At 39.1% G+C, this 22619-nt stretch overlaps 1 protein-coding gene across 1 annotated transcript in view; it reads right to left on the reverse strand.

Moving 5' to 3' along the window:
- DNAAF9 (dynein axonemal assembly factor 9) overlaps positions 1-22619 on the reverse strand; it is a 189723-nt gene that overhangs the window by 129663 nt on the left and 37441 nt on the right. The gene's annotated exons all lie outside the window — the stretch shown is intronic.

Consider the following 22619-nt stretch of genomic DNA (forward strand, 5'->3'; position numbering starts at 1 on the left):
TATTCCCAGCCCTACCACATCATTACTATCTAAGATCCTCCATAAACCAACTACAGTAACTGTTCCATCCATAACAATCAGATTTCATCCTCACCCCTCTGTTCCGGTACACTGCCCTACACTCACCCAAGCAATAGTATATCCAGCCAAACAACACCACTTCCCTTCCTTGGATTCTCTTTCCCCGCCTGGATTCTTTCTTTTCTTTTATTTTTTTAAATTAATCCATTTATTTATATTTTTGGCTGTGTTGGGTCTTCGTTTCTGTGCGAGGGCTTTCTCTAGTTGCGGAGAGCGGGGGCCACTCTTCATCGCCGTGTGCGGGCCTCTCACTGTCGTGTCCTCGGAGCACAGGCTCCAGACACACAGGCTCATTAGTTGTGGCTCACAGGCCCAGTCGCTCCATTGCATGTGGGATCTTCCCAGACCAGGGCTCGAACCCGTGTCCTCTGCACTGGCAGGCAGATTCTCAACCACTGCACCACCAGGGAAGCCCCTGGATTCTTTCTGATGTTTCCATACCCCAAGTCCATGATTTAGTGGTCATTATCACTGTCTTCCCTCAAGATGTTCACAATCTTCCACCTAATACCGAAACCAAGGATAGCACCAAAAAATAGAAACCTACAGATCAATATCTACTGTGAATATAGATATAAAAATCCTCAATAAAATATTAGCAAATAGAATTCAAAAACCTACAAAAAGAATTGTACACCATGACCAAGATGGATGCAAGGCTGTTACACTACTGGTAAATCAATCAATATAATCCATCATTTAACAGGCTAAAGAAGAAAAAAAAAATTACACAACCATATAATTGATGCAGAAAAATCATCTAACAGAATTCAACACTCATTCATAATAAAAACACTTAGAAAACTAGAAATAGAGTTTCCTCAACTTGATAAAGAACATCTACAAAAAACCTCCAACACAAAGTTTGGAATATACTTAATGGTGAAAGAACTAAATGAGGAACAAGAAAAATATGTCTGCTCTCATTACTCAGATTCACCATAATACTGGAAGTTCTAGCCAATGCGATAAGGCAAAAAAAAAAAAAAAAAAGGAAATAAAAGGCATAAAGATAGAAAAGGAAGACACAAAACTATTGCTATTTGCAGATGACATAATGACCTACGCAGGGAATCTCACAGAATCTACAAAAAAAAAATCTGAGAACTAATAAGTGAATTCAACAAAGTCACAAGATAAACATATAAAAACCAACTGTATAAATGAACACACAGAAACCAAAATTAAAAATACAATATCATTTAAATATAAATCTAACAAAACATGCACAGGACTTACATGTTAAAAACTACATAACACTGATAAAGGAAACCAAATAAGATATAAGTAAGTGGAGAGACATATTGTATTTATGGACTGGAAGACTCAACATAATATAGATGTCACGTCTCCTTAAATTAATGTACAGGTTTAACACAATTCCTATCATAATCCCAGCAATATTTTTTGTAGATACAGAAAAGATTACTCTAAAAGATTACATGGAATGGCAAAGGAACATTCTAGAATAGCTAAAACTTTTCTGAAAATGAATAAAGTGGGAGGAATCACTCTACCTGATGTCAAGACTTATTAGAGAGGCAGGTTCAAGATGGCGGAGTAAAAGGACGTGCCCTCACTCCATCTTGCGAGAGCACTGGAATCACAGCTAACTGCTGAAGAGTCATCGACAGGAAGACACTGGAACTCACCAAAAAAGATACCCCAAAACCAAAGACAAAGGAGAAGCCATAATGAGACAGTAGGAGGGGCACAATCACAATAAAATCAAATCCCATAACTGCTGGGTGGGTGACTCACAAACTGGAGAAAAATTATACCACAGAAGTCCACTCACTGGAATGGAGATTCTGAGCACCACGTCAGAATGGAGGAATTCCCAGAGATTCAGATTTTGACAGCTAACGGGATTTGTTTGCAGGATATCAACAGGACTGGGGGAAACAGAGACTCCACTCTTTTTTTTTTTTGTGGTACATGGGCCTCTCACTGCCGTGGCCTCTCCCACTGCGGAGCACAGGCTCCAGACACGCAGGCTCAGTGGCCGTGGCTCACAAGCCCAGCCGCTCCGTGGCATGTGGGATCTTCCCGGACCGGGGCATGAACCCGTGTTCCCTGCATCGGCTGGCGGACTTTCAACCACTGTGCCACCAGGGAAGCCCGAGACTCCACTCTTGAAGGGCACATATAAAGTAGTGTGTGTGTCAGGGCTCAGGGGGAAGGAGCAGTGACCCCATAGGAGACTGAACCAGACCCACCTGCTATTCTTGGAGGGTCTCCTGAAGAGATGGGGGATGGCTGTGGCTCACCGGTGGGACAAGGACACTGGCAGCAGAAGTTCTGGGAAGTACTCCTTGGCATGAGCCCCCCCGGAATCTAACATTAGCCCCATCAAGGAGACTGTAGTCTCCAGTGCTCGGTCGCCTCAGGCCAAACAACCAACAGGGAGGGAACCCAGCCCCACCCATCAGCAGACAAACAGATGAAAGTTTTACTGAGCTCTGCCCACCAGAGCAACACCCAGCTCTACCCACCACCAGTCCCTCCCACCAGGAAGCTTGCACAAGCCTCTTAGATAGCCTCATCTACCAGAAGGCAGACAACAGAAGCAAGAAAAACTACAATCCTGCAGCCTGTGGAACAAAAACCACATTCACAGAAATACAGACAAAATGAAAAGGCAGAGGGCTATGTACCAAATGAAGGAAAAAGATAAAACCCCAGGAACACAACTAAATGAAGTAGAGACAGGCAACCTTCCAGAAAAAGAATTCAGAATAATAACAGTGAAGATGATCCAGGACCTTGAAAAACAATGGAGGTAAAGATTGAGAAGATGCAAGAAATGTTTAACAAAGACCTAGAAGAATGAAAGAAAAAAAACCTAGAAGAATTAAAGAACAAACAAACAGAGGTGAACAATACAGTAACTGAAATGAAAAATACACTAGAAGGAATCAACAGCAAAATAACTGAGGGAGAAGAATGGATGAGCGACCTGGAAGACAGAATGGTGGAATTCACTGCTGCAGAACAGAATAAAGAAAAAAGAATAAAAAGAAAGGAAGACAGCCTAAGATACCTCTGGGACAACATTAAACGCACCAACATACACATTATAGGGGTCCCAGAAGGAAAACAAAAAGGACCCAAGAAAATATCTGAAGAGATTATAGTCGAAAACTTCCCTAACACGGGAAATAGCCACCCAAGTCCAGGAAGCGCAGAGAGTCCCAGGCAGGCTAAACCCAAGGAGAAACACACCAAGACACATAGTAACCAAACTGGCAAAAATTAGAGACAAAGAAAAATTATTAAAAGCAACAAGGGAAAAACAACAAATAATATACAAGGGTACTCCCATAAGGTTAACAGCTGATTTCTCAGCAGAAACTCTACAAGCCAGAAGGGAGTGGCACGATGTATTTAAAGTGATGAAAGGGAAGAACCTACAACCAAGATTACTCTACCCAGCAAGGATCTCATTCAGCTTTGATGGAGAAATCAAAAGATTTACAGACAAGAAAAGCTAAGAGAATTCAGCACCACCAAACCAGCTGTACAACTTCTAAAGGAACTTCTCTAAGTGGGAAACACAAGAGAAGAAAAGGACCTATAAAAACAAATCCAACGGCTTCCCTAGTGGCGCAGTGGTTGAGAGTCCGCCTGCTGATGCAGGGGACACGGGTTCGTGCCCCGGTCCAGGAAGATCCCACATGCCGCGGAGCGGCTGGGGCCGTGGCCGCTGAGCCTGCGTGTCCGGAGCCTGTGCTCCGCAAAGGGAGAGGCCACAACAGTGAGAGGCCCGCGTACCGCAAAAAAAAAAACCCAAAACAATTAAGAAAATGGTAACAGGAACATACATACTGATAATTACCTTAAAGGTGAATGGATTAAATGCTCCAGCCAAAAGACACAAGCTCGCTGAATGGATATAAAAACAAGACCCATATATATGCTGTCTAAAAGTAACCCACTTCAGACCTAAGGACACATACAGACTGAAAGTGAGGGGATGGAAAAAGAAAGAAAAAAATCAAAAAAAAGCTGGAGTAGCAATACTCATATCAGATAAAATAGACTTTAAAATAAAGAATGTTACAAAAGACAAATAGGACACTACATACTGATCAAGGGATCAATCCAAGAAGAATATATAACAATTATAAATATATATGCCCTCAACATAGGAGCACCTCAATACGTATGGCAAATGCTAACAGCTATAAAAGAGGAAATGGACAGTAACACAATAATCGTGGGGGACTTTAACACCTCACTAACACCAATGGACAGATCATATAAAATGAAAATAAATAAAGAAACAGAAGCTTTAAATGACACAATAGACCAGATAGATTTAATTGATATTTATAGGACATTCCATCCAAAAACAGCAGATTACACTTTCTTCTCAAGTGCGCAGGGAACATTCTCCAGGATAGATTACATCTTGGGTCACAAATCAAGCCTCACTAAATTTAAGAAAACCGCAATCATATCAAGCATCTTTTCTGACCACAACACTATGAGATTAGAAATGAATTACAGGGGGAAAAAAGTAAAAAACACAAACACATGGAGGCTAAACAATAAGTTACTAAATAACCAAGAGATCACTGAAGAAATCAAACAGGAAATCAAAAAATACCTAGAGACAAATGACAATGAAAACACGACGATCCAAAACCTATGGGACGCAGCAAAAGCATTTCTAAGAGGGAAGTTTATAGCTTATACAAGCCTACCTCAAGAAACAAGAAAAATCTCAAATAAACAATCTAACCTTACACCTGAAGGAACTAGAGAAAGAAGAACAAACAAAACCCAAAGTTAGCAGAAGGAAAGAAATCATAAAGATCAGAGCAGAAATAAATGAAATAGAAAGAAAGAAAACAATAGCAAAGATCAATAAAACTAAAAGCTGGTTCTTTGAGAAGATAAACAAAATTGATAAACCTTTAACCAGACTCATCAAGAAAAAAAGGGAGAGGACTCAAATCAGTAAAATTAGAAATGAAAAAGGAGAAGTTACAATGGACACCACAGAAATACAAAGCATCCTAAGAGACTACTACAAGAAACTCTATGCCAATAAAATGGACAACCTGGAAGAAATGGACAAATTCTCAGAAAGGTATAACCTTCCAAGACTGAACCAGGAAGACATAGAAAATATGAACAGAACAATCACAAGTAATGAAGTTGAAACTGTGATTAAAATTCTTCCAACAAACAAAAGTCCAGGACCAGATGGCTTCACAGGTGAATTCTATCAAACATTTAGAGAAGAGCTTCTCAAACTCTTTCAAAAAACTGCAGAGGAAGGAACACTCCCAAACTCATTCTATGAGGCCAAAATCACTGATACCAAAACCAGACAGATAGTACAAAAAAAGAAAATTACAGACCAAGACTACTGATAAATATAGATGCAAAAATCCCCCCAAAAATAATAACAAGCAGAATCCAATAACACATTAAAAGGATCATACACCATGATCAAGTGGGATTTATCGCAGGGATGCAAGGATTGTTCAATATACACAAATCAATCAATGGGATACACCATATTAACAAATTGAAGAAGACCATATGATCATCTCAATAGATGCAGAAAAAGCTTTTGACAAAACTCAACACCCATTCATGATAAAACAGTAACACAATAATCGTGGGGGACTTTAACACCTCACTAGAGAGAACCTACCTCAACATAATAAAGGCCACATATGACAAACCCACAGCAAACATCATTCTCAGTGGTGAAAAACTGAAAGCATTTCATCTAAGATCAGGAACAAGACAAGGATGTCCACTCTCGCCACTATTATTCAACATAGTTTCAGAAATCCTAGCCACAGCAATCAGAGAAGAAAAAGAAACAAAAGGTATACAAATTGGAAAAGAAGTAAAACTGTCACTGTTTGCAGGTGACATGAAACTATATATAGAAAATCCTAAAGATGCCACCCCGAATAACCAAAGCAATCTTGAGGGAAAAAAAAGGAGCTGGAGGAATCAGACTCCCTGTCTGCAGACTATACCACAAAGCTACAGTAGTCAAGACAATATGGTACTGGCACAAAAACAGAAATATAGATCAATGGAACAGAATAGAAAGCCCAGAGATAAACCACGCAACTAATCTATGACAAAGGAGTGCAAGGATATACAATGGAGAAAAGACAGTCTCTTCTAAAAGTGGTGCTGGGAAAACTGGACAGCCACATGTAAAAGAATGAAATTAGAACACTCCCTAACACCATACACAAAAATAATCTCAAAATGGATAAAAGACCTAAATATAAGACTGAACACTATAGAACTCTTAGAGAAAAACATAGGAAGAACACTCTTTGACATAAATCACAGCAAGATCTTTTTTGACCCACCTCCTAGAATAATGGAAATAAAAACAAAAATAAACAAATGGGACCTAATGAAATTTAGAAGCTTTTGCACAGCAAAGAAAAGTATAAACAAGACAAAAAGACAACCCTCAGAATGGGAGAAAATATTTGCAAATGAATCAACGGACAAAGGATTAATCTCCAAAATATATATAAGCTCATGCAGCTCAATAATAAAAAAACAAACAACCTAATCAAAAAATGGGCAGAAGACCTAAATAGACATTTCTCCAAAGAAGACATACAGAGGGCCAAGAGGCACATGAAAAGCTGCTCAACATCACTATTAGAGAAATGCAAATCAAAACTGCAAAGAGGGGACTTCCCTGGCGGTCCAGTGGTTAAGACTTCGCCTTCCAATGCAGGGGACGTGGGTTCAATCCCTGGTCGGGAAACTAAGACCGTACATGCCTCGCAGCCAAAAAACCAAAAACATAAAAACTGAAGCGATATTGTAACAAATTCAAAAAAGACTAAAAACGGTCCACATCAAAAAAACAAAAACAAAATCTTAAAAAAAAAAACGACAATGAGGTATCACCTCACACTGGTTAGAAGGGGCATCATCAGAAAATCTACAAACAACAAAGGCTGGAGAGGGTGTGGAGAAAAGGGAACTCCCTTGCACTGTTGGTGGGAATGTAAATTGATACAGCCACTATGGAGAACAGTATGGACATTCCTTAAAAAACTAAAAATAGAATTACCATAAGACGCAGCAATCCCACTACTGGGCATATACCCAGAGAAAACCATAATTCAAAAAGACACATGCACCCCAATGTTCACTGCAGCACTATTTACAAAGCCAGGTCATGGAAGCAACCTAAATGCCCATAGACAGATGAATGGATAAAGAAAATGTGGTACATATATGCAATGGAATATTACTCAGCCATAAAATGAATGAAACTGGGTCATTTACAGAGACTTGGATGGACCTATAGACTGTCATACAGAGTGAAGCAAGTCAGAAAGAGAAAAACAAATATTTTATATTAACGCATATATGTGGAATCTAGAAAAATGGTACAGATGAACCAGTTTAAAAGGCAGAAATAGAGACAGAGAGGTAGAGAACGAAAGTATGGACACCAAGGGGGGAAAGCAGGGTGGTGGGGGTGGTGGGGTGAATTGGGATGATTGGGATTGACATATATACACTAACACATATAAAACAGGTAACTAATAAGAATCTGCTATATAAAAAAAAAAAATTAAAAAAATTTAAAAAACTTATTATATAGCTAAAGTAATCAAGACTGTGGTTCTGGCTGAAAGACAGACACACAGACCAATGGAACGGAACAAAATAGCCAGAAATAGACCCACAAAAATATAGCCAATTAATATTTGACAAAGGGTGGAAAGTGATTCAATAGAGGAAAAATAGTCTCTTCAATAAATGGTGCTGAAACAACTGGATATCCATAGACAAAAACATGAATCTCAACCTAAACCTTATAACTTTCACAAAAATTAAGACAGATCATAGATTTAAAATTTTTAATGTAAAACTATAAAATCTTTAGAAGAAAAAAGAATAAATATTCAGGGCTTAGGATTTAATGAAGTTCTTAGGCTTGATACCAAAAGTATGATCCATTAAAATTTTGATAAATTAGACTTCATCAAAATTTTAAACTTTGCTTTGTGAAAGAACCTGTTGGGAGAATGAAAAGACAAGCTACAGATTGGGAGAACATATTTGCAAATCACTTACCTAACCAAGCAGAATACATAAGAAACTCTCCAAACTCAACAGTAAAAACACAATCCAATTAGAAAACAGGCCAAAGGCATGAAAAAACATTTTCTCAAAGAGCACAGAGATGGCACATAAGCACATGAAAACATGTTCAACATCATTATCCATTAGGGAAATCCAAGTTAAAACCACAATGAGGTATTACTACACAACTATTAGAAAAGCTAAAATATCCATAACAAATGGTGATGATACCGAAATGCTGGTGAGGATTCAGAGAAACTGAATCATTCACAGATTTCTGAAGTAAATTAAAGAAGACACCAATAATGGAAATACATTCATGTTCATGCATTGGAAGACTTAATACTGTTAAGCTATCAATACTACACAAAACAATCTACAGATTCAATATAATCTCCATCACAATTCCAGGAACGTATATATACACACATATATATATACATTAATTTTTATTGGGTCATAATTGATTTACAATGTTGTGTTAGTTTCAGGTGTACAGCAAAGTGAATCTGTTATACAAATACACATATCCACTCTTTTTTTTAGATTCTTTTCCCTTATAGGCCATTACAGAGTATTGAGTAGAGTTCCCTGTGCTATACAGTAGGTCCGTATTAGTTATCTATTTTATATACAGTAGTGTATATGTGTCAATCCCAATCTTCCAATTTATCCCTCCCCTCCACTCCAGGAACTTTTTCTGAAGAAACAGAAAAATCCATCCTAAAATTCATAGTAATTTCAAGGAACCCAGAATAGACAAAACAATATTGAAAAAGAAAGATAAAGCTGGAGGACACACTTGCTGATTTCAGAAGTTATTACAAAGCTAACCATAACAGTTTGGTACTGGCATAAAGATAGACATACAGAACAGGGGTCCCCAACCCCCGGGCTACGGACCAGTAAGGGTCCGCGGCCTGTTAGGAACCCAACCACACAGCAGAAGGTGAGCGGCGGGCGAGTGAGCAAAGCGTCATCTGCAGCTCCCCATCGCTCACATTAATTACCCCCTGAACCATCCCCCCCCACACACCTGGTCCGTGGAAAAACTGTCTTCCACGAAACCTGTCCGTGGTGCCAAAAAGGCTGGGGACCACTGATTATAGAACAATGGAATAGAATAGAGAGCCCAGTAATAAACTCTTTTTGTGACTGGCTTATTTCACTTACTATAATGTGCTCATGGTCAAATGATTTTTGACAAGGGTACCAGGATTGACAAAGGAGAGTTTTTTTCAACAAATGATTTTGGGAAAACTGTAGAGTCACATGCAAATTAAAAAAAAAAAAAAAGAAAGAATTCAAACTCTGACTTTACAACATATACAAAATTTAACTCAGAATAAAGACCTAAATGTAAACCTAAAACTATAAAATTTTTAGAAGAAAACATATGGGAAAAGCTTCATGACATTAGAGTTGGCAATGATTTTTTGTCATTTTCCAATGACACAAAAAGCACAGATGACAAACAGAAAGATACATAAATTAGACTTTATCAAAATTTAAAACTTATGTTCATTAAAGGACACAATTAACAGAGTGAAAAGACAACCCACAGAATGAGAGAAAATATTTGCAAATCATATATCTATTAAGAGGCTAATATCCAGAATACATAAAGAACCTCTATAACTCAACAACAACAAACAATTCAAAATGGGCAGAGAACATGAATAGACATTTCTCCAGAGAAGATACATAAATGGCCAATAAGCACATGAAAAGATAAAAGATACTCAATATCACTAATCATCTGGGAAATGCAAATCAAAACCACAACGAGGTATTACTGCCACGCAAATTAACATGGCTACTATCAAAAAAGCAGAAAATATAAAGTTTAGCAAGGATGAGGAGAAATCAGAACCCTTGTACACCGTTGGTGGGAATATAAAATATTGCAGTTGCTATGGAAAACAGCACAGTGATCCTCAGAAAATTAAACACAGAATTATCATATGATCCAGCAATTCCACTTCTGGGTATACACCCCAAAGAAATGAAAGCAAGACTCAAAGAGATATCTGTACACCCAAGTTCATAGCAGCATTATTTGCAATAGTCAAAAGGCAGAAGCAACCCATATGTCTACGGACACAGATAAACTGTGGTATATACATAATACAATGGAATATCATTCAATCTTAAAAAAGAACAGAAATTCTGTCATATGCTAAAACATGGATGAACTTTAAGGACATTATAATAAGTGAAATAAGCCAGTCACAAAAGGACAAATATTATATGATTCCGTTTTTATGAGGTACCTACAACAGCCAAATTCACAAAGACAGAAAGTAGAAAGATGGTTTCCACGGGCCAGAGGGAAGGAGTGGGGAGTTACTGTTTAAGAGGTACCAGAGTTTCAGTTTTGCAAGATGAAGAGTTCTGTGGATAGATACTGGTGAATGTAGCACAACAATGTGAATGTACTTAATACCACTAAATTGTACACTTAAAACAGTTAAGATGGTAAATTTTATGTGTATTTTACCATAATTAAAAAAATTTTAAGTTAAATTTTAAGTTAAAAGTCAATGTGATGTAAAACAGAAAGAAGAGAGGGAGAACTCTTCTTATGTAAAAGAGATTAAAGAATAATAAGACAATGCAATTTATGAACCTTAATTCGATTTAAACAAACAAACAAAAACCCAGGGAAACATCTATGAGACATCTGAGGAAATTTGAATATGCCTTGGATAATAGGTAATAATTATATATTCTTATTATTATCTATTATCCAGGGCATATTCAAGTTGACTATTAATTTTCTTAGCTGATATAATATTATGGTGGTTACAAAGTAGAATGTCCTTTTTCTTAGCAGATGCATGAGGCAGTACTCAGGAGCGAAGTGTCATTATATCTGCAAATTGAAAAACGTTTAACAGAAAAGAAGAATGAAAAGAAAAGAAACAGTAAAGAATGCACATAAGGTAAAAAGTTAAAATTGGTGAATCTAAACGATGGGTATAGAGTATTCACTGTACTATGTTTTCATCTTTTCTGTATTGTTCGAACATTTTCATAATAAAAATTTGGAGCTGGAGGTAAGGAGGAGATGTGGAGTAACTCAGGGTTTGGAAGTAGCAGAATTTAAGCTGCAAGATGACTAAGATTAAAGTAAGAAAACTTCTTTCCCTGGGAAATGGTTGCCTGTCCCTCCCCACTTTCTCATGTTTAATATAAGATTCATTTTGCAATCATTCTCTACACGACAAATATTTCATTAAGTTGGTCCTTTGGTCCATTGCGCAACCCTAGCTGACTACCAAGGTTACCAAGAGCTCTTGGGCTTTCAAACTTAGAATCAGCCAGTGACAAAAAGCATTAACAGGTCATATGACCAGGAAACAAACAGCTCCCCAACTACTGCGGTGGGAAGCCAAGACAATACTGAAGACAGGAGCAAAAAGAGGAATTTTTTCCCTGCAAGTGTTTTGGGAAATAAATAAAGGGAAAAGTAAAACAAAGTGAAAGCATATAAAATGTAGAAAGACCTTCCTCTTCCCAGAGTAAAACATTATCATAGTATTTTCTTGTCTAATGGGTAGAACTAAATTTAGTTTTTTTCCTTTGAATATTTTCTTGCTTCCCAAATTTAGTTTTTAACCAGAACATAGCCTATTATTTGTCACTGAACCATTAAACTTTTCACTTACTGAAGTATTTACCTATTAAAAAACACCTGGTAGGGCTTCCCTGGTGGCGCAGTGGTTGAGAGTCTGCCTGCCGATGCAGGGGACGCGGGTTTGTGCCCCGGTCTGGGAAGATCCCACATGCCACGGAGTGGCTAGGCCCTGAGCCATGGCCGCTAAGCCTGCGCGTCCAGAGCCTGTGCTCTGCAACGGGAGAGGCCACAACAGTGAGAGGCCCGTGTACCGAAAAAAAACCCAAAAACAAAAAAACACCTGGTAAGTATAAAGAAAACCACAATCACTCATATTTACAGCACCCAGAATTAACCTACGTTAGTACCTTTTTGAATTATGTAAAATATTAATTTATCATCCTTTTTTATTTAAAAAATGGAATATGACATATAAAACTAAGTCTTCACTGTTCCCCACCCCCGGAGGTCACCATTATGAGTTTGTTGTGTAACCACCCACTCTTTTTTTCCCTTTTTTCAAGAGAAACTTTCAAACACACACCAAGCCCAGCAAAAGCACTGCCCTGTAGCTTCCAGGTCTACCTGAGCACAGGTGGCACATCCTGGGTAGATGGCCTGTGGTCACCCACGACTTTACTAAGTTCCTCCTTTAGAATATCTGTAGACTCAACATATACCCAGTAATACTGTTTATATCAAACATGCTGCTTGTATACTATACTGTATTTCTCACTTTCCTTGGATTCAGGCTCAAAATCTAGACATGATAGATGACAAGACAAAAACAAGACCCAAAGAGAAGCAGTTTGCCCAAGATCACAAGGCTAAGTAAAGATTAACAGCCCCAGGACCTGAGTGACCAGGCACCCTGACTCTGAACTTCTCCTGATATATCTCACTGATTTCCTGACAATAAAGTCAGCCTCAGATACAATATTTCTGAATTCTAAACAATCATCTCTGTTCTCCCCATCTTCCATTTTATATATAATAGTTAATTCACTGCTCACTGCTTTTATAACAATTACTGTATACATAGCCAGATATATTTTCTTGTTTGTTTGTGTTTCATTATCCTGGTTCCCTGGAAATGAAGGAGAAAACTTGAAATTTTTATTTCTGCCTGTTTTTCCTCCATAATTTATGCTTTTTGATTTTCAAAATTAAACAATTAAAACATGAATAATCCTCCTTATATTCTATACGCTTTGTGCTTTGAATGTTTTACAAAGTGAATCATACCAATCTGAATCACTTTATCTTATAAAACTGCTGTGAACAATGTGATGTGAATCTCTCAGTAATACATAGTTTGGGTGAGTTTTTTGGGGAGAGAGTTGTTTTACATAAAATCATAATAACGACATATGTAACTGCTCTGCAACGTGCTTTTTCCACTTAACATTGTACCTTAAGATCTTTCCAAGCTAGTAAATAGAAAACAACCTCATTTTTAAAACTGTTGTACTATGTTCTTTTGGTTTTTTTTAACCAGACACTATAATGGAACATTCAGGATTTTTATTATTTTTGCAAATAGCAAACAATGCTTCATTGAACAACCTTATATAGCCATCTTTGGCACAAGTACTAAAGTTTCTGCAAGGTAGAGACTAGCATTGCCAGGTTAAGAGATATCTGCATTTAAAACTTTGATAGATCTTGCCAAATTGTCTTCTTAAAACGTTCACCTACAATATACCAGAGTACCTGTTTCCCCATAACTTCTAAACCATGTGTGGTTAGAATTTTCATTGTTATACAGTTGTCCCTTGTTACCCATGGAGGATTGGTTCCAGGACGCCCTCAGATACCAAAATCTGCAGATGCTCAAGTCCCTTATATAAAATGGCATAGTATTTGCATATAACCTATGCACATCCTCCGGTACACTTTAAATCATCTCTAGGGACCTCCCCGGCAGTCCAGTGGTTAAGACTCTGGCTTCCAATGCAGGGGGCGTGGGTTCGATCCCTGGTTGGGGAACTAAGATCCTACATGCCATACGGTGCAGCCAAAAATTAAAAAAAAAATCATCTCTAGATTATTTGTACCTAATATAAGTGCTAAGTGAACAGTTGTAAATACAGTGTAAATGCTATATAAATAGTTGCTTGTGTGCAGCAAGTTCAAGTTTTGCTTTTTGGAACTTTCTCAAATTAAAAAAATATATTTTTCCCCCCATTTATTTATTTATTTATTTATGGCTGCATTGGGCCTCTGCTGCTGTGCCTGGGCTTTCTCTAGTTGCGGCGAATGGGGGCTACTCTTCGTTGTGGTGCAAGGGCTTCTCATTGCGGTGGCCTCTCCCGTTGTGGAGCATGGGCTCTAGGTGTGCGGGCTTCAGTAGTTGTGGCTCATGGTCTCTAGAGCGCAGGCTCAGTAGCTGTGGTGCACGGGCTTAGTCTCTCCGCGGCATGTGGGATCTTCCTGGACCAGGGCTCGAACCCGTGTTCCCTGCATTGGCAGGCGGATTCTTAACCGTTGTGCCACCAGGGAAGCCAAAAAAATATATTTTGATTGGGGTGGTTGAATCCGTGGATGAAGAACCTGTAGATATGAAGGGCTGGCTGTAATATTATTTTATTTAGGACTTTTGCATTTGTAGTTCTCCTTTGTACTCTCCTAGTCAAACACCAGCATTATGCCAGCATGAGAGAACAAATGGAAAGCTTTCTGAGGTATATACTTCACTTAGCATGCTTTCCATTTTCACTTCCCTTGGTAACATACACTGTGCCCCTTCTCTGCCCCAGCATCCAATCATGACTCACCCAGAAGCAAGCCAAGTCAGTTGGAGTCCTTTCCAGGGATTTCCTATTTTAGAGGTAGAAGAGAAATGGCCTCTAGGGTCACAGTGCAGGAAGAATGTGGATTTCAGGTTATTATGGATAGAGGCAACTATTTTGATAGCAGAGTCTTGGTTCCAGTTCCTGAGGCCCTAGTTCTTACAGGTCTTCCTACAAGTCTATCTCCCCACTATTCCTTCCAGCCAAGTAAGCCAATACATTCACTCCCTTTTTTACTTTAATCTTTTGAGTTGGGTTTCTGTCACTTGAAATAGAGAGCATTCTTCTTATTATGAAATCAAACCCAGGAAATGTTTAGGGTTGAAGCATACCAATGTCTGTAACTTACTTTGAAAAGCATTAAAACATAGGATGGATTGATGGATGGATAGCAGGATGACTATATGATAAGGCAAACAGAGCAAATACATTAAGCAGAGAATCTAGGTATGAATATACATGAATGTCCACTGAACAATTCTTTCAACTTTTCTGTACTTCCAAACAGTTTTCATAATAAAATATTGGGGGGAAATCAACAGCAGGAGTAATACAACATATCATATCAGCATTAATTCAGACTTCAGGTACTGATTACAAGGAGCTACTGCAAGACTGCTAAGAAAAGGGTTTAAGGGCTTAAGAAAGCTGGCCCTGCATTAAAGTGGCAACTATTTATTCCCTCCATAAAACAGACTTGGAAGAAAGCCAAGAAGGCAGGATGTGTCTCAAGTCAATAAATGTCCCTTCCCACTGATGTCCTTTCTGGAGCAACAACTTGCAATGTAAAAAGCAAAGGCAACATTACTGCTGTCATGACCAATACATGGTCAACCAGCGACCATAAAGTGACTCAAACTGAAGGGATACACACACACACAAACACACACACACACACACACGACTGAGAAATGTGTTGGCATCATTTAACTATTCCATGACTTGAATTTTCTCCCAGCATTTTCATGTAGTTCATCACAGCCATTAGTAATCCTAAGCAATATAACTTTCATTCCACACAGCTACCTCTCTGTGGTAGGGACAAACAGGTGCCTAATCCATATCCATTCTCCCCCCTTTTTTTTTTAACTAATATTGGGTTGGCCAAAAAGTGCCTTTGGTTTTTAAGTAAAAATAAAAGACACATTCTTCATTTTCGCCAAGAACTTTATTGAACAACATAGTCACCGTTTTGTTCCACTACCTTCTGTCATTTTTCAGGCAACTTCATAATTCCATCTTCCCAAAACTTTTTGAGCAAAGGTTCCCGGTGTCTTTTACAGTCTTCCAGGGACCTGAAATTTTTTCCATTGAGAGAATTCTGTAAAGACCAAAATAAATGGAAATCTGAAGGTGCAATATCTGGTGAATACGGTGGATAAATCAGAAATTCCCACCCAAGCTGTAACAGTTTTTGCCTGGTCATCGAAGAAACATGAGGTCTTGCGTTATCCTGATGGAAGATTATGCATTTTCTGTTGACTAATTCCGGACGCTTTTTGTCGAGTGCTGCTTTCAGTTGGTCTAACTGGGAGCAGTACTTCTTGGAATTAATCGTTTGGTTTTCTAGAAGGAGCTCATAAAAGAGGACTCCCTTCCAACCCCACCTTATATACAACATCACTTCTCTGGATGAAGACTGGCCTTTGGTGTGGCTGATGGTGGTTCATTTCGTTTGCCCCACGATCCCTTCCATTCCACATTATTGTACAGTATCCACTTTTCATCACCTGTCACAATTTGTTTTAAAAACAGAATGTTTTCGTTACATTTAAGTAGAGAATCGCATGCAGAAATACAGTCAAGAAGATTTTTTTCACTTAACTTGTGTGGAACCCAATCAAAGTGACGAACATAACCAAGCTGGTGCAAATGATTTTCAACGCTTGATTTGGATATTTTGAGTATGTCAGCTATCTCCCACGTGGTATGATGTTGAGTGTTCTCAATTAAAGTCTTGATTTGATTGCTATCAACTTCAACTGGTCTACTCGACCGTGGAGCATTGTCCAGTGAGAAATCTCCAGCAGGAAACTTCACAAACCACTTTTGACACATTTGATCAGTCACAGCACCTTCTCCATACACTGCACAATCTTTTTTTGCGTTTCAGTTGCATTTCCACCTTTCTTGAAATAATAAAGCACAATATGCTGAAAATGTTGTTTTTCTTCCATCTTCAATATTAAAGTGGCTACACAAAAATTCACCAATTTTGATACATTTTTTATTTACTTAAATAAAATTTATTTATTTATTTATTTATTTATCTATCTAGCTATCTATGGGTGCATTGGGTCTTCATTGCTGTGCATGGGCTTTCTCTAGTTGCAGCGAGCAGGGGCTACTCTTCGTTGAGGTGCACGGGCTTCTCACTGCAGTGGCTTCTCTTGTTGTGGAGCACGGGCTCTAGGCGCGCGGGCTTCAGTAGTTGTGGCACACGGGCTTAGCTGCTCCATGGCATGTGGGATCTTCCAGGACCAGGGCTCAAACCCATGTCCCCTGCACTGGCAGGTGGATTCTTAACTACTGTGCCACCAGGGAAGTCCTGATAAGTTTTTTTTTTTAAATGCATGCTGATATGACAGCTGTCATAATACAATCTAACAAAATTGTTTCGAATGAAGTTAAAGACAACTAAGCACTACTAGAGCCACTTACGGAAAAAACCGAACAAACCTTTTGGCCAACCCAATAGTATCCCAATTTTATTTGGAGCAGCAATAGGCACAGCTCCTTCGCTTCTAGAGCTGACCAATGAGACATGCAAAAGCCATCAGGTGGAGGCTTCTGGGAAAGTTTGCTGAAGGGAAAGAACTGACTCAACTAGGAAAGCTGCTGCTTTTCTTTCCCCTTCTTGCCTGACAGACCTGATAGCTAGAGTTCCTGCAGCCATTTTGTGACCATGAAGCTATGGAGAAAATGGAATCCATTTGCTAAATACAAACACAGAAGTGGCCTGGTTCCCTGATGACTTCATACCAGGACTAGCCTGCCCTCCTCTAGATAGACATCTTTTGCAAGAGAGAGTAAACCTCAAAGTTAAGTCATTGTTAAGCATCTTCTACCAGCTGCCAAACATGGTTCCTGACAGGTCACCTTATCTAAAACAGTTAAAACTTGTACTCAATTTGCAATTCATGTCTATGCATATTTCACAAATTGGAGTATATAAGACTCTCTACAAACTAAATCTGAGAACTTCAGAAAATGCTCCCCACCACAAATGGAGAATGTTATTTCAAAGTCTGTCACTATGTTCCACTGTAACAATATATTATTTTCCATTTTCTTCCTTTTCTCCAGATTTATCTGAGCATTTCCACACACAATCTGCTCTTTGTAAAGTCAGTTTCACAGGTCTTCATTCAAAAGGCATCCACAAGTACTTTCCCTCACTTCTCTGACTATTAAAATCATGCCAAATATAAATGCACTGTGGAATCCTGGATTGGATCTTGGAATAGAAAAAAGACATTAGTGGAAAGACTGGGCAAATAAAGTCTGGAGTAATAAACTCGAAATAAAAACAAATTTACTAAGTAAACGAAGTTTACAGTAAACTAATGTACGGTACAAATATTAATTTCTTAGTTTTGATAAATGCACCATGTTAACGTTAGAGGAAGCAGAGTGAAGGCCTTATAGGAACCCTATGTACCATATTTGCAACTCATCTATAAACCTAATATTATTTCAAACAAGTTGAAAGCAAAAAGCATGCCAAATTAGCTAACTTTCCCATGAACTAGGGTTCAAAATCACAGAAAACAGTTTTAAATACCCAAGTAGCAAACTCTGCTTTTTCTTTTCTTTTTAATTTCAGGGCAAAACAATATTTAAGCTGTGGAACTCTTGAGGGCATCTGCATCTCACCTACTCCCCCTCTCCAAAAATTAGAATATCACAGAAGAGCCCAAGAGCTAGGAAACACTGTTACAATACTGTGCACTATTAATGCAACTATACTCACTAAATAAGAGTCCTCAGAACACAGTCATCCCAGACATATGTGAAAATGCAGACAGGGGCATCCCCTGCTTTTCAAAGTTCACTTTTACATAAGACCTACCTGTTTTCACTAACTGAAAGAAATCTGAAGATGGTTAATGAGAGTGGCACTGCCAAGCTCCTTCCCTGGTAACTACACTCAGCATTACAGCAACAAGCCTCCATAGCTTTGAACTGTGTCTGTGAGCATCTGTGCTTTATCCTGATTTATTTTGTGCCTCTGTTAGCAAGATGTGTTCTAAGGTAATTGCTCCTTCACTTTAGGCTGTTTCACCTTACAAAAGGTTTCCTAGGAAGGCTCTACTTTCTGATAGCAGGGGGAAACCCATACTTAGACCTCCACCCCGGGCCAGAAATAAGGTCATAAAAACGTAACTAAGCAAACCCTTTTTACTTCTATAAGCACCAAACCAAGCCTCCCTGGCCAGCATCCAAGCAAGTATACTGAAGGTGAAACTTCACATTTTCAGACACACAAGGTCATAGTCTTGCTCTGTATTTTGAGTTTTCTTAAAGCAGGGACAATTACCACTTCTGTAGATCTGTAAACCCAAAAGAGAACCACGGGTATTGGTACCTGACCAATAAACATCACCTGAAGAGATAACCTGTCTCTGTGAGGCTTTACGTAAGCGCTCTCTATAGAAAATCACTATGGTGACCCACCTTCCCACTATCTAGCTTACAACTGTGATTCTTCATTCTCTGAACACCCTTAGCCCAGAGTTTCAGCTATAATTATTCTTTATTCATTCAATAAATAATTAGTGCAAGCAGTGTTTCATAATGGCTAACAACAGCAGTTCACATTTAGTGAGTACTGACTATGTGCCAAACACTGACCTAAGCACTAGGGCAAGCAATATGGGAAATGGCAATAAAAAATGGTCCCAGCCCGGGGCTTCCCTGGTGGCGCAGTGGTTAGCAATCTGCCTGCCAGTGCAGGGGACATGGGTTAGAGCCCTGGTCTGGGAAGATCCTACATGCCACGAAGCAACTAAGCCCGTGAGCCACAACTACTGAGCCCACGTGCCACAACTACTGAAGCCCACGTGCCTAGAGCCTGTGCTCCGCAACAAGAGAAGCCACCACAATGAGAAGCCCGCACACCACAACGAAGAGCAGTCCCTGCTCACCCCAACTAGAGAAAGCCCACACGCAGCAACGAAGACCCAACACAGCCATAAATAAATAAATATATTAATTAATTAATTAATTAATTTTTAAAAAAAGGTTCCAGCCCTTTGGTAATTTCCAGAAGCAACAAAGAAGGTCCTTCCTTAATGAGTCCCTTAACAAGGAAAAAATCCCACCTATACATGGTATAGAAGAAGACCAGCACAGGAACTCCTCGGTCAGAATTTTTTGCTAGAGCACACGCCACCCAGTGAGTTCTTAAAGGGCGTATGGAAAGTCAAACTATGAGACCTCGCGTGTGTGAAATGTCTTTATCATTCCCTCACACCTGCCTGAGAGTTTGACTGGATACAGAATTCTGGGTGGATACCCATTTTCTTTTAGAAGGTACTCCTTGCTCCATTATCTTCTAGTGTCCATTCTTGCTACAATCTAATGATTCATGACTCTATGTGATTTACAGATATTTTTCTGTCTTCACAGTGCTCAAAAATTTCATTATGTGGGGACTTCCCTGGTGGCGCAGTGGTTAAGAATCCTCCTGCCAATGCAGGGAACACGGGTTCGAGCCCTGGTCCGGGAAGATCCCACATGCCACAAGGCAACTAAGCCCATGCGCCACAACTACTGAGCCTGTGCTCTAGAGCCTGTGAGCCACAACTACTGAGCCCTCATGCCACAATTACTGAAGCACAAGCACCTAGAGCCCATGCTCCACAACAAGAGAAGCCACCACAATGAGAAGCCAGTGCATCGCAACAAAGAGTAGCCCCCGCTGGCTGCAACCAGAGAAAGCCCACGTGTAGCAACGAAGACCCAATGCAGCCAAAAATAAACAAATAAAAAATAAATTTCTAAAAAAAAAAAAAATTTCATGATGATGTGCCTTGGCATGGATATTTTTAAATTAATTGTGCTGGATTCTTGGAGGGTCCTTTGAATCTAGAAACACACCTTTACTTGTGAGAAACTTTTATTTTGGATGATTTCTTCATGCCAACAAACAATAACCACCCACTATCCCTCCTTGTTACAGACATCTACAAACCTGTAGGTCACTTGGTCCTCCACATTCCCTCAAGATTTAGCTTCTGGATCATTGTCCCTTGCTATTACTACTCCCATCTTAATTCATGATGATCTCAATATGCACTGAGATAACCCTTCCACTATCCTTACCTCTCAGTTCCTTTACTCCTATTTTCCAATTACGTCCTCTATCCTACCTCAGCCACTCCCTCCCACAGTGCCCATATCCAAGCAACTCAACACAGCTGAAGGGGAAGCATTCAACCATGCTAAGTGGGTCTCACCCACCTTAAATTTATGACTACAAATGCCAAATGGGCACCTGGTGCCCTAAAATATTTCTTTATTCAACTCATTTTTTCCCACTCTCCTGGATAAATTTTACACCTTCTTTCTCTTCAAACTTCCAACACCTCCCCCACTCTTCATTTTTAGCTAAAGACCTTCCTTCTTATTTAACTGAGAATATGGAAGTAATCAGAAGAGAACATTCACTCTGTCCCACTACCAAGCTACCAATTCACCAGTATTTGGGTCAATATAATCACCACAGATGAACTGTCCATGTAGCTATTGAGCTTAAGGTCAACATATCCATTTATATCCTAGATGCCATTCCCTCTCATCTACTCAAGGACTTCACCCCTGCAACTGTCCCTTCTCTCTCTTTAATCATCAATTTGTCTCTCTATACTCCACCATTCCCATTAACTTACAAACATGCTATCTGCCCACCTAAAAACAAAAAGAACTCTAACACTTCGTGCCCTTCCAGTCACAGCCCTGTTACTCTGCTCTCCCTTATAGAAATCCTTGAAACATCACTGTGACTATCTATACTCACTGTCTTCAATTCCTCTTCTATATCCTCTTGAACCCACTGCACCAAAACTGTTCTTCTCAAGGTCGCCAATGACCTCCACATTACCATATCTAATAGTCTATTCTTGCATTTATCATTTGACTATCCTTGATTCTTCCCCTATCTCAGAGGTAGGAAACCATTTCCCCTCAGAATTTGGAAGACATTGCTACACTGCCTTTTTTACATGGGATATCCCAGGGCTTGGATGTTGGCCCTCCTCTCTATCTACATTTACTCCCTGGGTCTCTATTTAGTCTCATAGCTTTAAAAAAAAAACTTTGGAGTCACCAGTAATATGGGTGGTATTTCCAGTTTCAATCTCTCTCCTGAACTACAGACAAATATATCCAACTGCTAATCCAATATCTCCACTTGGCTATTATCTATTAGGAAACTCAAATGAACAAGGCCAAAATTGAACTCTATTTTCTCCACAAATCTGCTCTTATTCTAATGTTCCCAATATCAGTAAATGGCAACTCCATTCTTCCAACTGCTGAGCCCCAAATTGACTATGCTTTCTTACATTATTGTTCCTTCAGCCCTATTTCCTCCCCAATATTTATTTCTCACCACTCTGTATTATGATTTTTACCTCTCTCCACTTACAGAGGAGCTCTTGGAGGGCAGAGGCCTGCCTTATTGCTCTGAATCCACAGTACCTAGCACAGTGTATGCTGGATTATTTGCATAAAGAGGGAGCGAAATTTAAACTGTTAAACAAGTCCTGAGCAGGATCAGATTCCTCTGCAGGAAAAGATCTGAAGTAGGAAAGCATATTTCAACTATTTCCACTGGTTCCTTAGTACAAGTAAAGATAGTTATTTGGTAATAACTCCAAAATCTCAGTGGCTTGAAACAAAGGCTTACTTCTTGCTCACTCTACATGTCAAACATAGGTCACCTGGAAGCTTGCTCTGGTCCCAGACTGAGACTAGCCACCATCTGGAGCACCAACAATCACCAAAACAAAGGGAAA

This window comes from Lipotes vexillifer, unplaced genomic scaffold (assembly GCF_000442215.2).
Source record: "Lipotes vexillifer unplaced genomic scaffold, Lipotes_vexillifer_v1.1 scaffold875, whole genome shotgun sequence".
Lineage (NCBI taxonomy): Eukaryota > Metazoa > Chordata > Mammalia > Artiodactyla > Lipotidae > Lipotes > Lipotes vexillifer.